This window comes from Peromyscus californicus, unplaced genomic scaffold (genome assembly GCF_007827085.1).
Source record: "Peromyscus californicus insignis strain IS unplaced genomic scaffold, ASM782708v3 Scaffold_4__1_contigs__length_199733344, whole genome shotgun sequence".
NCBI classification, from domain to species: domain Eukaryota; kingdom Metazoa; phylum Chordata; class Mammalia; order Rodentia; family Cricetidae; genus Peromyscus; species Peromyscus californicus.
In genome coordinates, this window is record NW_026294562.1 from 124,887,223 (window position 1) to 124,901,752 (window position 14,530).

At 38.3% G+C, this 14,530-nt stretch overlaps 1 protein-coding gene across 1 annotated transcript in view; it reads right to left on the minus strand.

Annotated features, from left to right (window-relative positions):
- Agbl1 (AGBL carboxypeptidase 1) overlaps positions 1-14,530 on the minus strand; it is a 773,688-nt gene that overhangs the window by 84,154 nt on the left and 675,004 nt on the right. The window lies entirely within an intron of this gene.

Below are 14,530 nucleotides of genomic sequence, written 5' to 3' on the forward strand. Positions count from 1 at the left end.
ATTTACCCAGTACCAAAATTATATATGAGACACTATACAAGAAAGTCCCATTAATGGTGAGAAACACTAATTTTCCCCTCTAATGTAGAAGAACTCATGGGTGATTCCTTCCACCATTGCTTTTAGCACTGTACTGAAATTTAAAATGAATTAAAATATATAAAGAATGTTAAAGGATAAATGTCTTTTCATCATAAAATACAGTATCCTCTTTGCATAACATCAAAATGAACTGACATAAACTCCTGAAATAATAGGTGACTAGTGCAAAGTCACACTTCCAAGATTAACTTATAAAAGCCTGTCACTGTGTACGAACAATAAAAAATTGAAATTTAAAACATAGCTCCATTCAAGTTAGCACAAATGGAAGAATAAGTAAAAATTTATCAAAAAATTTACAAGATGAATATAAAGAAAATATAGATTATTGACATCAAAGAACATCATAAATAGAGAGATATAGCATATCCATAGATAAGAAGTCTAAAAATTGTCAAAATATTAGTTGTTCCCACCTTGGTTTACATGTTCAATGCAAGCACAATCAAAATTCCTGAAAATTATTTTGCAGGTATTAACAAGCTGATAGAAACAAAACCTAGACTAGCAGTGTTGTATTTTTAAAATGTCGCAGTGCAGTCATGGCGGGTGGGAGCCCTGGAGAGGGATACACTATGCAGACTGCGCTCACATGGAGAGTTTTATTGGGAGGAAGGGGAAGAAGGGAGTTGAGGAGAGAAGAGTAAAAAGAGAAGGAGGAGGAGGAGGAAGAGGAAGGAGAAGGAGGATGAAGAAGAAGAGGGAGGAGGAGGAATTGGAGGAGGAGGAGGAAAGAGGAAGAGGAAGAGGAAGAGGAAGAAGAAGAAGAAGAAGAAGAAGAAGAAGAAGAAGAAGAAGAAGAAGAAGAAGAAGAAGAAGAAGAAGAAGAAGAAGAAGAAAAGAGATGGGAAAGTGGGGAGAGTGGATGGACACAGGCCACCTCCTGGAAATAGAAAGAAAGAAGGTGCCCACACTCTCACACCCTGCTTTTATGAAGGGACATCACCCATACCTAGAGAGACCACATAGCAATGAGCGCATGACTTTGTCAGGACCCTGAGCTGGCCAAGGCATTGCCTGCATATTGGCCAGGTCCCCAATTGGCAGATCTGAGTGCTAACAAATAGCAAAAAGAAATGAAAATAAAACAACAGCACATGAAGGAAACTCACATGAGTATCATTAAGCATAAGATGTCAGTCTGAAACACTACACAAATGAGATTTTGTAAAATTAAAAACTAGAGAGATGATAAGGTCTTCAGGGGTTGCAAGATTAGCAGGGGATTTGGGTTAAGGGGCAGGATAAATAGGTAAAAAGTAAATAACAATGAAAATACTCTAGATAATGCTATACTTGTGGACTGGAGTTTATGAAATATATATATTTATATGTAATATATAAATATAATATATATATGAGTAAAGCATACAATATGCCATGTGCATGGAATAATTGTAATAAATCAATATAGATTTACATATTTTAGTGCATCTATCAAACTAGGGGATGTTGATAGGGTGTGTACTTAGGGGAATAAGGGATATTTTTTGTAAATATTCTTCTCCATTTTGTTGTGATTTTAAAACTTTTCTGAAAAATTGAGAAAACCATGTTTGTCGGACACAACAGGAGTGACATACATATGAACTCACAGAAACTGTGGCAGTCTGCTCAGGGGCTACACAGTTTCAAGCCACACACAGTCCTGGTGTTGAGAGGGGAAGGAGACATAAGCTCCCATTCCTGAACAAGAAGTTATTTCCAAGGCTATCTAGCCATAAAGGAAAAAGTAGTTTTATTCAGTGGAGTCACTGGCTATATTAAATGTAATTAAGGGCAGGCCTCATGCTCAGAAACTGATGGTTAATACAAAGCAAACTCTGTGGTATTTTTGTACCCTTTTTGTATTGTATTGATTTGTTGGGCATTTTTTGTCTTACTAGTCTTTTTTTTTTGCTTGTATATTATTGTTTGTAAAAAAAGTTAATAATATAAAAACATATAATAAAGTCAGGTACAATCATGCAAAATTCAGATTATAATAGATTCATTTTCACAGTACTAATTCTGCTGACCTATAAGCATGAGAGGTTTTTCCACCTTCTAGTGTCTCTTCAGATTCCTTTCTTTGGTGTCTTAATGTTTTCCTTGCAAATATCTATGAAGCCATGACTTCCTTAGTTAGGCTTATTTTGAGATATTTTAACATTTTAATAATATTTGTTTTAATTATTTGAGAATTTCATACAATGTATTTTTATCATATTTTATGTTCACTTCTTGGTACTGAGATTTTGTCTGGCTTGAATTTGTGCATGCTGTCATACTGTATCATCCCTGTTTTATCTGAAATTCCTTTTTTCTTTCAGTCATTTACAACCTCTGGCTCTTACAATCTTCCCAATTCCTCTTTCACATAGATTCCTGAGTCTTGAAGGGGATTTGGGGGTCATTAGTGAAGACATCTCATTTAGGACTGAGTGCTCCAAAGTCTCTCACTCTCTGCAAATTGCCCAGTTGTGGGTCTCTGTACTAATTCCCATCTACTTGAAGATCGTAATGCCTACTCTACTGGGGTTCTGTTCAAAAGGTCTTTTCCTGTGCTATGAGTTCAAGAATATTCCTTATTTTCTCCTTTATTAGATTCAGGATATCAGGTCTTATGTTGGAGTTCTTGACCATTTGGAGATGGATTTTAGTGCAGTTTGAGAGATACAGATCTACTTTTATTCTGCATGCAGTTAACCCGTTAAAACTGCTTCTTTAAAAAAATGCTTTCTTAACTTCAGTGTAGATATTTTACTTCTGTCAAAAATGAGATCACCAAAGATGTCTGGAATTATAAGCAGGTCTTTGATTCTATAACAAGGATTCCTTATTGTGTTTGTTTTTATGCCAGTTCTGCGCAGTTTTTATTACTATAGCTCTGTAGTGTAACTTAAAATCAGGGGTGATGATACCTCCGTAAATTCTTTCATTGTTCAGGATTTTGGGTATCCTTTGCATGTTTATGTTTTCTTATGAAGTTTAAGATTTTTTTTTCAAAAATGCACTGAGATTTTGATGGGGATTATAATGAATATGTAAATTGCTTTTGTAGTATGTCTATTTTAACAATATTAATCCTACCAATCCATGAGCATAGGAGGTCTTTCCATCTCCTGTTATCTTCTTCAATTTTATTCTTCAGTGTCTTAAAATTTTATTCTACAAGTCTTTCACTTCCCTAGTTACACTTATTCCAGGATAATATGATTTTTTTGAAGTTACCGTAAATGGAGCCGTTTTCTTGAATCATTCTCAGTATGTTTGTCATTTGTGTACTGGAAAGCTACTATTAGTTGTGTGATAATCCTGTATTCTATATTTTGCTAAGCTTATTTATCAGCTGTTGGAATTTTTGTGGAGTATTTAGGATCTTTTATTTATAGAATGATACTACCTGAATGCAAGGGTACTTTGGCTTCTTCCTTTCCTATTTGTATTCATTTTATCTCCTTTACTTGTTGCATTGCTCTAGCAAAGACTTAAAGTACTATTTTGAATAAAAGAGGAGAGAATGAACATCTTTGTCTTGTTCTGATTTGGGTGGAAATATTTTGAATTTTTCTCCACTCAGTATGAATTTACTTCAAGATTTCTACCTAATTATGTTGAGATATGCCTCCTCTATTCTTAGATTCTCCAGGATTTTTCATGAAGGAGTGTTCAATTTTGTCAAAATCTTTTCTTCATATAATGTTTATATCAAATACTTACCATATTAAGTGTATATTTCAAAAAATGGAGAGATTGCATGCTAATAACAATTATTCACCTGAAGGCCTCGGAAAAACAAGAAGAAACAATGCCCAGAATGAGTAGATAGAAAGAGATAATTAAATTAGGGTGGAAAATAATGAGATAGAAATTATGTTACTTGGGCTAATGATAATGCTCCCTCCAAGAGCCATAGACCATCTAAAAATAAACAAAAACAAACAAAAATCAGCACAAGGCATGGGAAACCTTTCAAGTTGTTCCTCAAGGAATTCCAAGAGACTCTTCAAACATGTTAAGTTATTGCTGTTGACCTTGATTGCCTCCCAGAGTTCAAGGTAAATCATTATTGCTGAAAATATCATTATTGAGGACATAGGATTTTGGAGATTTGAGCTGGATCTGGTCTGAAAGCCTCCTCCCTGAGGACTAGCTTTCATAGTACAATAAGGTGCTATGCAAGCTACCAAATGGAGTATGTAATCAATAGTTACAGGAAGTTATGATGCCTGTGAGCCACAACAATATCCATCATGGCAAGATATCCCTAAGGGTCCAATAGTGGCACTCATATCTTGTCAGTAACCAACAGCTCTCCAATTCGAATTAAGGAGCTCTCAACAGGTAGTGAAAACCTAGCCATTAGGGCTAGTGAGGTCAAGGATCTTAGAGGGAAACATACTGTCATCATTTTTCCAAAATCAGCATAATTCTTAACTGTGTTCTGAAAAGGCATACTTGTACTCACAGATAACTGAAGCTGTCACCCTTCATCAGAGAAGCTTCTCTTTGTAGCAGAGGGAAACTATCAGAGAAAATCACAACTGGTAAAAATACAGAAAACAACTTACCTGGGGTTACCCAGGCCTAAGAGATATGTCTACAACACAACTTCTTCACCTACATCTCAAGGAATGTCACAGAAGACAGAAGATAGAGTAGAAGAAGCAGAGGATAAGGAAGTCTGCTTTAAGATTGTGCCTTCAGGCAGTAACAGAGAAGCTGCACCCATGGTATTACAACAATATGGCTTCCTAAACAAGACCCAAACAATTACAATGGAAACAGACTTATCAACATGGTAGGGAGAAATTTCAATAGTCCCCTATGCCTAGACAAAGAACTATGGGCAGCTAACAACTAATGAGAGAAGGATAATTAGTGTTCCCCAGGGATGAGCCACCTAATTAATTGCCCAATACCAAGTAGTCAGCACTAAAATTATATACTTATAATACCTAAATGGACTGAGCAGATTATATCTTTTAGTATGTGTGTGTGTTTGTGCATGTGCATGCATGTAACAATAATGATCAAATCAAAAGAGGCCATGATTTTCAGAGGGATTAAGAGGAGATATAGAAGGATTAGAGGGAGAGGAAATAGGAGGGAGGGGTGGGAGTGAGGAAAGGGAAGTGGGAGTGATGTAGTTATATTTTAATTAAAATGTAAAACTTATTAAGAAAAAATAGTATCTATCACAAACAAATTCTCTTCACCCTAGAGATACAGGGATGGTTCAACATGCAAATCAATGGATGTAATCCACCACATGAACAGACTTAACAACAGAAACTATACCATTGTATCATTAGATATTTTAGTTTTGAAATCTATTACATATGAGATTAATTTCCTGATATATTTCTTGATATGTTTGTTTTGGTATGTAGGAATTGTATTGATATTTCTCTGTTCATTTTGTGTCCTGTCAATTTACTGAAAATATTTTCTGGTTAGATTTTGAGGGTCTAATGGATAAAGAATAATATTATCTGCAAATAATGATACTTCATCTTTTCTCTTTCATATTTGTTCACCTTTTACTTATTTCTCGTTTCATTTTGCTTTAGCTATGGCTTCAAGGATTATAATAAATGAAAGAAGTGGGGAATGTGGACCTCTTTGTCTTGTCTGTTATTTCCGTACATATTACATTTGTATCCTGTAGATTCACCTCTTCCCAGTTGGAAGCATTTAGCCAGGATTTTAACACTATCTTGCCTCAAGTATTCTAAAAATAGAGAAAACAAATTGTGTTGGATTAAAAGCTTCCATGTGCTAAACGCCAAAACTAATGGATAAGACTTTATTTGAGTGCATCACTAAGGATGAGAGGTGGGAAGACACAGGTTTGTGAATTGAAGATGAGCTCCATATTCAACTGGGGATGAATCACACCTGGAGAAGTAGCAACGTTGTGAGGAAAACAGTGTCATGTGTCACTGTGGGGGCTTCCATTCACCAAGAACCAGTCCAACCAGGGGATTTGAAGAAGCTCCCGGAAGTCTGCAAAAATTACCAATACATTTCTGACCAAGGACAAGAGGTATCTCCCCTAAATCATGGCCATTCCAGAGCCTGAGATGTAAGGGTGGGACTTAGATGTAGATTTCAAAAGATTAAAAGATAAAAATAAGGTGTTTCTAATATTATAAAATAAGATATCTGACTTGGTAAATTAAGATCCCTACATGTCATGTTTATTTCTGTGAAGTCTTCACTAAAAAGCACCATGGTAAGAAGAAAAAAAACTTAGCTCATTATGCATCCTGTACAGTTTTTTGGATACTTGATGATAAAAGTTATGGCACTAGTATTTAAGTGCTTAGGACTCTGTTGACAAATGCAGAGATTTAATGAGCCCAAGGAAGTTGAAATTCTGATGACTTTCAGAGATGAAATATAACATAAGTATTGACAGACACTACACATACCTCAAAATGTGAATTAGTTGTCTTTCTTAAGTAAAACTATAATGCTGTTTATAACTGAATAAAATTCTTTACTTAGCTATTATGAACTTTCTGCCCCATCAGATAGGAGAAAATTATAATTTTCTAGAAAAGATTTTAAGTTTGCATTACTGTGACATAGTATCTGAGAGAATCAAATTATAAGGCAGAAAGGCTTATTTTAAGAACATGTTCAGAGGTTTCAAGTCATAGTCATTTGACCCCTTTGGGCCTGTGGTGGCACACTATATCCTCAGAAGTAGTTCACGGTAAAGGAGGCCATGTCCTTCATGGTGTCTGGGAGGCAGAGACACAGAGGAGGAAGAAGTCAGGGTCTCAATATCCCATTTAAGACTGTGCCTCAGGTGACCTAACTTCCCCCTACTCTGCTTGGCCCCACCTCTTAAATGTTTCATCACCTCCAAATAGTGCCACATTCTGGGGTCCAAATCTTTAATGCACAAGAATTGGAGTAGCATTTTATATCCAAACTACAGCAATACTGCAACAGAATTAACTCACAGAAGGAAGTCTGCCCTAACATCTGACTTTGACACAAGCCTCAGAGGACTGTAAGTGAAGTGGCCAAATGGCTTGAAGCTCAACTCTAGCTGGGGTGGAGGCTGTGGGTCCTAAATCTTGACAGGAATCAGGAACAATTTTCTCTTCCTTTAGCTTAACTCTCCTATATACTGACCATTTTCAACAAAAGGGAATTCATATCCCAGGAAACATTTGGCAATGACAGGAAAGATTGTTTTTTTTTTAGTTGTAAAATCTGTAATGGGGTCATAGACAGGGTTGCTATTGGCATGCTGAGAACAGAGGCCAGGGCTGTGCTAAACATCCTGCATTCCACAGTGTAGCCCCTCACAACAAAATATTATCTGTCCCTTAATATTGGCAATGTCAAGTTTTCAAAGCCCTGCTTCATATTAATAGCACAGAGAGACAGCCATGAGAACTCTGGGGCTTTGGGAGTCAGACTAATAAATTTAACATACAATGGATCAAATAAGAAACATGTAAACACCATCTTCAAAGAATGAGGGTCCCTATGGCAGAAAGCAGACAGTTTGATAAAGTAATTGATTCCCTGACAATCACTAACACAAGACTATTTCCACAGGACGAATGCAAAAAAAAAATCAGTGTCACAGAGGTTGGTGCTGGAAGTAGTCATCCTGGACCTTTTAGAATGTGCAATGCTCTGATCCACAAATGTGGTTTGCTTTTTCTCACTCTGATCCACAAATGTGGTTTGCTTTTTCTCTGATGATGCAACTTCTTATTGGGAATCAGATCTGCTGGATATTCCGTCATAGATGCAATATCAGTTCTCTTCTTAATTTTACGACTTCACTTTGCAAACCCCTTGTCCATTGGCTTCCCACATGGCCCTTCCAAAAGGAAGAAAATGCACTGCAGGACAAGATAAAATTGCCTTTTTTGGCTATTATATTCCCATCATGATTGAGTGATTTTGATATTTTTATTTCTTGAATGTATAAAACCTTGGGGGCTTGGTATTATCTAGTGAGACATCCCAAAAGCTTGGAATCTGGTCACAGGTCATGGTGAATTGCTAGGGAAATACAACCCTACACGGACACCCAAATACCATTGCTCTGTGAGATCTCTTCAATAGCACCAAACTGCAGCAACAGGAAGAAAAGGGACCAAGCAATACAAGCAATATATTTTAATGCAAAACTCTTCCATGCTTTTGTTTTATTTGATCTAGAACAAGCATGCAAGGAAGGATTACGGTTTTTCTGTCCCACCCTTCTACAGCTTCCTGCATAAGGAGTTCTGTGGGTAGAACTTTAAGTTATGGGTCAGTGGCTCCTCCTTCAGTGTTAGGAACTACACACCCAGCATGGAAAAGCAATGTGAGATATTTCAAAGAAAAATATGAAAATAATCACTTTTTAATTTGGAACAGAGACCTGAAGATGAAATTGCTCAATTAGCCAAAACATTCCCCAATTGGCAAGACAACATTCTCTTGTGGTGCTGCCTCAAGGTAAAGCCAATTAAATTCGTTTGCACTGCATTACTGTCGGAAGCCAAAACTAGGTGGAATAATGAACTGATTAAAAACCTGTAATTGGAATTCAGTGGAGGAAACCATTCATCTCACAGATGACTATATCCCTTACATCCCAGATTTCACAGAGAGGACATGCTAACTTAGGTGGAAGCAAGGACTGGGTGAGAGCAAGTTTGATGGGGCAGCTTGATCTGTAGTCAGGAAACTTCCAATTTTTAACTTAACCACTATAATGGAGGAGGGGTTCTCTCATGCTTTGATCCAAGAGCATTTTAAAGACAGATTTTTATTTTTGAACATCATAGAAGTTTCTGGATTTTTCCCAAAGAAAACTTTAGTCTTCTGGTGTTTTCCAACTTGTTTTCTTATACATTTTCTGTTTTGGAACATATACTGCTTCATATCAAGGTCATTAACTATTTTCTAAAGGCTAGATGGCAGAGGTTCTCAGCTACAGACATAACATTATCTCTGATGCACATTGTAAACTCTGCTGTTGAAACACAGAAGTCATGGGACATGTGTAACAAGTGGCGTTGTGTTCCAATAGAACATCATATAAAAACAGAGCATAAACAGATGTGTGGTTTGATTGATTTTGCTTAACGCACATGGGAATAGTTATTTGATCAAGACATTTTTTGCATATGTGTTATACTTAACATCATTAACATGTCCAAGAAATATATACTAGCCAGAAATAAAATAAACATTTAGGAAAGCACATGAGCTGATCAATGAAACAAGCAGCCATCAGAGTGAGAACTAAGTGGACACCAATGCTTCTTCAGTTCCCTAAAAGGCAGAGAGGTCATTTGCACACAAGGGCATTTTTTGGGGGAATGAAAAGATTTTAGAAGAGTCCATAAGAAAAGCAGTAACCTGTATGAGATCCTGGTAGTATAAATATCATGAGATGCATGAAAAACATATTTGATTTTTTTTGTATTATTTAGTTCATTTTCTCCATCATTTAACATTGCTTGCTTGGGGAAGCGCTGTGGGTGGCTGTCTGTTCCATGGACTCTCCCAGCTGGAAGCAGTATAATTCTGGTTGTGACAAAACTTGTTCTTAATCTTTGGAGAGCATAAGTAAGAGGTAGACAATAAATAAGTAATAGTTTCAGATGTTAACATTGTTATACTGGAAATCAAAAGGTAATTTTTACAAAACAAAGACAAAGGTAGAGTAGCTGCTGCATTCTCAGAAGTTGCACAGAGTCCCTTTGAGATGGGGGCTTTCAGCTAAGATTTAATAATGATAATATTTCTTCAAGAAGAAGAAGGAAGGAGAAACTGGAGGAATCCTGAGTAAGGCTGGACAAAATGGCTAGAATGAAGAGAGAGGGCAGATTGGAGGCAGGTTATGGGGATTCAGACTGAATTTTTTTTTTTTTTTTTTTTTTTTTTTTTTTTTTTTTTTTGGTTTTTCGAGACAGGGTTTCTCTGTGTAGCTTTGCGCCTCTCCTGGAACTCGCTTTGGAGACCAGGCTGGCCTCGAACTCACAGAGATCCGCCTGGCTCTGCCTCCCGAGTGCTGGGATTAAAGGCGTGCGCCACCACCGCCCGGCTCAGACTGAATTTTACTTGTAGTACAAAGGAAAGGTATGAAGCTGTATGAAAAGACAGCACAACTGAAGCAGACCCTTTCAAGGACAGATGCTGTTGGGGTGTGTGGATAGATGGTTGGAAGGGAGACCAGCTGCTCAGGTTCTGCTACAAATTGGTTAATTCTCTGAAGCATCACTTTTTATCCTCTTCCATTGTGTTAATGAACTTAGCATTCAGATCTTAGTGTAATTTGATAATTTGTATGTTACAACCTTTGAAAATGTTACTTCTATTGAAAAGCCCAAACTCTGTCTGAGGACTGCCTCTGGGCATTCGTGAATTGCTGACCTCTACTGACACCCAACTTGATTTCCTCTTATGCTTTAAGGGTTACCTGCTGTGGGATGGTCTGTATGTCAAATATGTTGCTGATTGGTCAATGAATAAATCACTGATTGGCAGTGGCCAGGCAGGAAGTATAGGCAGTGTGCTCGACCTGCAGTATGGCGGGAATGAGGCCTCTGCAAGTGGCACATTAAGCTGCATGGTGGATTTAGCCTTTTCTAGTACAAAACAACAAAAAAAAGAGGTTTCTGGGCTACACGCTGCTTGGATAAAAGCATAGACCCACCATAGCTCCCAGAGCTGGTGGAAAACTACAGTACCACCGCCATGTTGGGAAGCTGAGGTGGGCGGAGACAGCAGCCACAGCTGCTGCACTTTAAGGCAATAGATTCACAATAAGAGATTCAGATGTAATAGTTTACAATGTGTGTAAAATATACGTAGGCTTGAAAGAGACAAAAAAGGTGGTATATACAGTTATAGAAACAAATACATAGTTTTAAAAAATAAAGTCTTTAAAGAGACAGTAAAATTAATATAAAAAATAAGCCACATGAAGATGAGTTTCACACAGAAAATCTGGATTGTGTTGTCTTTGGGATTTTTAACTGCAGAAAAACATTTGATCATAAAAGATGTTGAGTTAAACCAATATGTATATTTTAAAGATACTATGACTTCAAAATTTGGATATAAGGATATGTTGTTTTGGAAAGGAGACTCTACTTTTGTTTCCACAGAAAGCCAGAGGCTATGGATTTGTTCCAGATTAAGACACATCAGGTTTGACCAGCCAAGACCACCTGAAAGGTCTCCGATGACACCATGGCCCAGATGATCCAACATCCAGAACCGTTTCAAGGCAACTGGCTCAGATGATACAGCCTCACGGACTACTCCATGATCCTAAAATTTTCTTTGTTTCCCCAGAAGATACAGCGCCCCCCTCCAGCAGGAAGTAGTAAGAGAAGCTACGCCCAAATTCCCAAATATACCAAGCTGACTTTGGAGATGTGTAAAGGTTAAAACCTTCCTTTTTAAGAAAAGAAAAGGAGAAGTGCTGTGGGATGGTCTGTATGTCAAATATGTTGCTGACTGGTCAATGAATAAATCACTGATTGGCAGTGGCCAGGCAGGAAGTATAGGCGGGACTAACAGAGAGGAGAATTGAGAGAACAGAAAGCTGGGTGGGAGAGACACTACCAGCCGCCATCAGGACAAGGAAGATGTAAAGTACCGGTAAGCCACAAGCCATGTGGCAAGGTATAGATTAATAAAAATGGATTAATTTAACCTGTAAGAACAGTTAGCAAGAAGCCTGCCACGGCCATACAGTTTGTAACCAATATAAGTCTCTGTGTTTACTTGGTCGGGTCTGACGACTGTGGGACTGGCGGGTGGCAGAGATTTATCCTGCCTATGGGCCAGGCAGGAAAACTCTAGCAACAGTTACCCATGTGGCAGGTTGGACATATTAGCTATTTGGGCTTAACAGCATAATTTTCCAATATTTTGAAATCAGTGAATGTACTTTTAATTCAGTATTTCTTTCCAGAGTTTTAAAACAGGGCATTTTTATCTAGCAGTGGAAGTTCGTACCACTACACCTCTAGAGTTTTTAAGAATATGAATGTTTTTCTCTGTAAGATTATATCATATGGTTTAGTCAAAGCATAACCTACAAGCAGCATGCTGAGTTAAGCATGTTCCTCAACTGCAGATTTGATCGAAGGTAAAAACAATTATTTTTCTTTCATTTTGGGAAAAGATGTGGCTCACAGACCTGGATAAAAAATTGTCTTCTCAGGACATAAACCTAAAGAAACACATACAGGTGTTTCTCTGTGCATGCGCGCGCACACACACACACACACACCACACACACACACACACACACTCACTCACATACTTGTGTGGGAAGTCTGCGTCAGCTTCTGCTATCTGTACCATACTCACTTTTGCCAGCTGTTATTATACATGCCTTTCTCCTTCCCTGGGGCTCACTACCCTCGTCCACACCCTTCTGTTGACATTCTACCAAATCACTTCTCATCCTGGCCAAATTTTTCACCTACCAACATGGCATAGAAATCCCCTTTGCTCTGTAACCATGTCTTCATCTTTGTTCTTCTACATCAGCATCCCCTCTGACCTCAATTAAAAAAAAAAAAAGAAGAAAACAAACAACAAAACCTTCCTCACCACATAAACATTACATGTCTGTCACAGAATGCTCTTCTGTTCTGCATACTACACTTGCCTGTGGGGCACAAGAAAGAAAAGGCCTCTTCCTTCCTCCCACTGATAAACTCTCAGCTCAGTACTTCATTTATACTTCAGGGAGGTCATTATAAACCATCCCATTCTAACTGTTACTGCTTACTCTATGGGACAAAGTTTTACTACCCCAGCTGTTGTTAGCAACTCAATCACGTCCGTCCTCTATTAAATACATTCATTAAGAGCTGGCTTGTAGCAGGACAGACTTATGTGAAGGACGGAGATGTGACCTTCGACAAGCTGCTTCTTTCCTTTTGGCTTCTGTTTCTCATCCATAAGTTGGAGATAAAAATAGTATACACCTGTCTTAGCATGGATTACCCAGAACAAAGAGCCTAAGGCTACTAATTAACAAAGAAAGTGTAATCCCAGGGAAGCAAGAAAGTCAGGGGAAAGGGGAATGCATCAGGAGAAAGCTAATGTGAGAATGCCTTTCCAAGTGGGCCAATGCTTGGTGGCAACTCCGGATCATTATTGTGGGGCTGACTCTAGAGTAGTCATAAGATGTACTCCCTTCTAGGAAAGTCTATAGGAACAGAAAGAGACAAGAGTATCCAAGATACACATGCCCCATAGGCTGTAGCCAGAGAGAATTAATTGGCACACTTCTGGACCTTGCACAGCAGGCTGCCACACAGGTGGGTTGGCAAGGCCTGCCTGAATACAATTAGGAAACTTCAGGCTGGAGGGCAAACATGGCCTAACAAGGCAGGAGACACGGATGCTGGAGCTGGATCACCATGAAGCGGGTTATAGTGCACACAAAGTCACTTGGTTGCTTGGAATTGGAGCCACTGACTTAACTTTCCAGTTACTCAATGAGTCATTCTGTCCAGCTGGTTATTGATACCTCCTCTGAGTGTATGCTTCTTGGAAGAATTAACATGTATGGTTCTACATGCTTTGAGACTATTCCCCTGGGTCTATGAAAATAGATTTTCCTCAGAGCTACTTGTCCTTGTTATTTTTTTTTTTTAATCCTAGGATGCTATACAGTAAGCTAAACCCATTTTTTCACAGCCTGGTGTTCTGTGTATACTTATGTCTGATCCTTAGTCCTTCCACATAAAGTGATCAAATCATACTAGTCATGGACATTTCCATCAATCAGATTGTGTTTCTCTTCTCACCATCCTCCCCAGAAATGCACTATGTTTATGAAGTTATGCATTTTGAACTGGCATTGTGTGCACTGCTAACTCATTTAGAATACAATCCAAAAGCTTATTATGTTCTTTCAGTTTTTGGTGAAGAAACCTGACATGGCGTAGGTATGCACAAGGAAGAGATGTTAGTATAGCCGAGACAAGGGTTATGGGTTAGTAAATCAGACAAACTCCAACTTCAAATGTATCATTGGAACTATGGGGTGAATCACTGTTATCCAGAAGCTGTATGACTTGATAGGTCTGATTGTTCCCAGTTCAAGATGGGCAGCTCCAGTTACATGCAGCTGGTGGACCTGTGGTCAGGTGCCCTGCCTCTGCGCACTAATACAAAAACAACTGCTTTCCAAACGCAAGTAGCTCTCTGCTATAGGAGTTTCTGAACACTTTTGAGAACTCCAAGGTGTGTACTGGGACACGCCCCTCCACCACGCATTAGAGCTTACTGTGGAGATAATGCATCATTATCTTTACTACAGGCTTTTGAAGGCCAGATACATGGAAGGGATATAGGAAGGAGACCACTATCTCTGTATAACTAAAGTCCTCAGTGGTAAGCTGCCCCAATGGTCACAATATTGCTTCTGATATAGTGT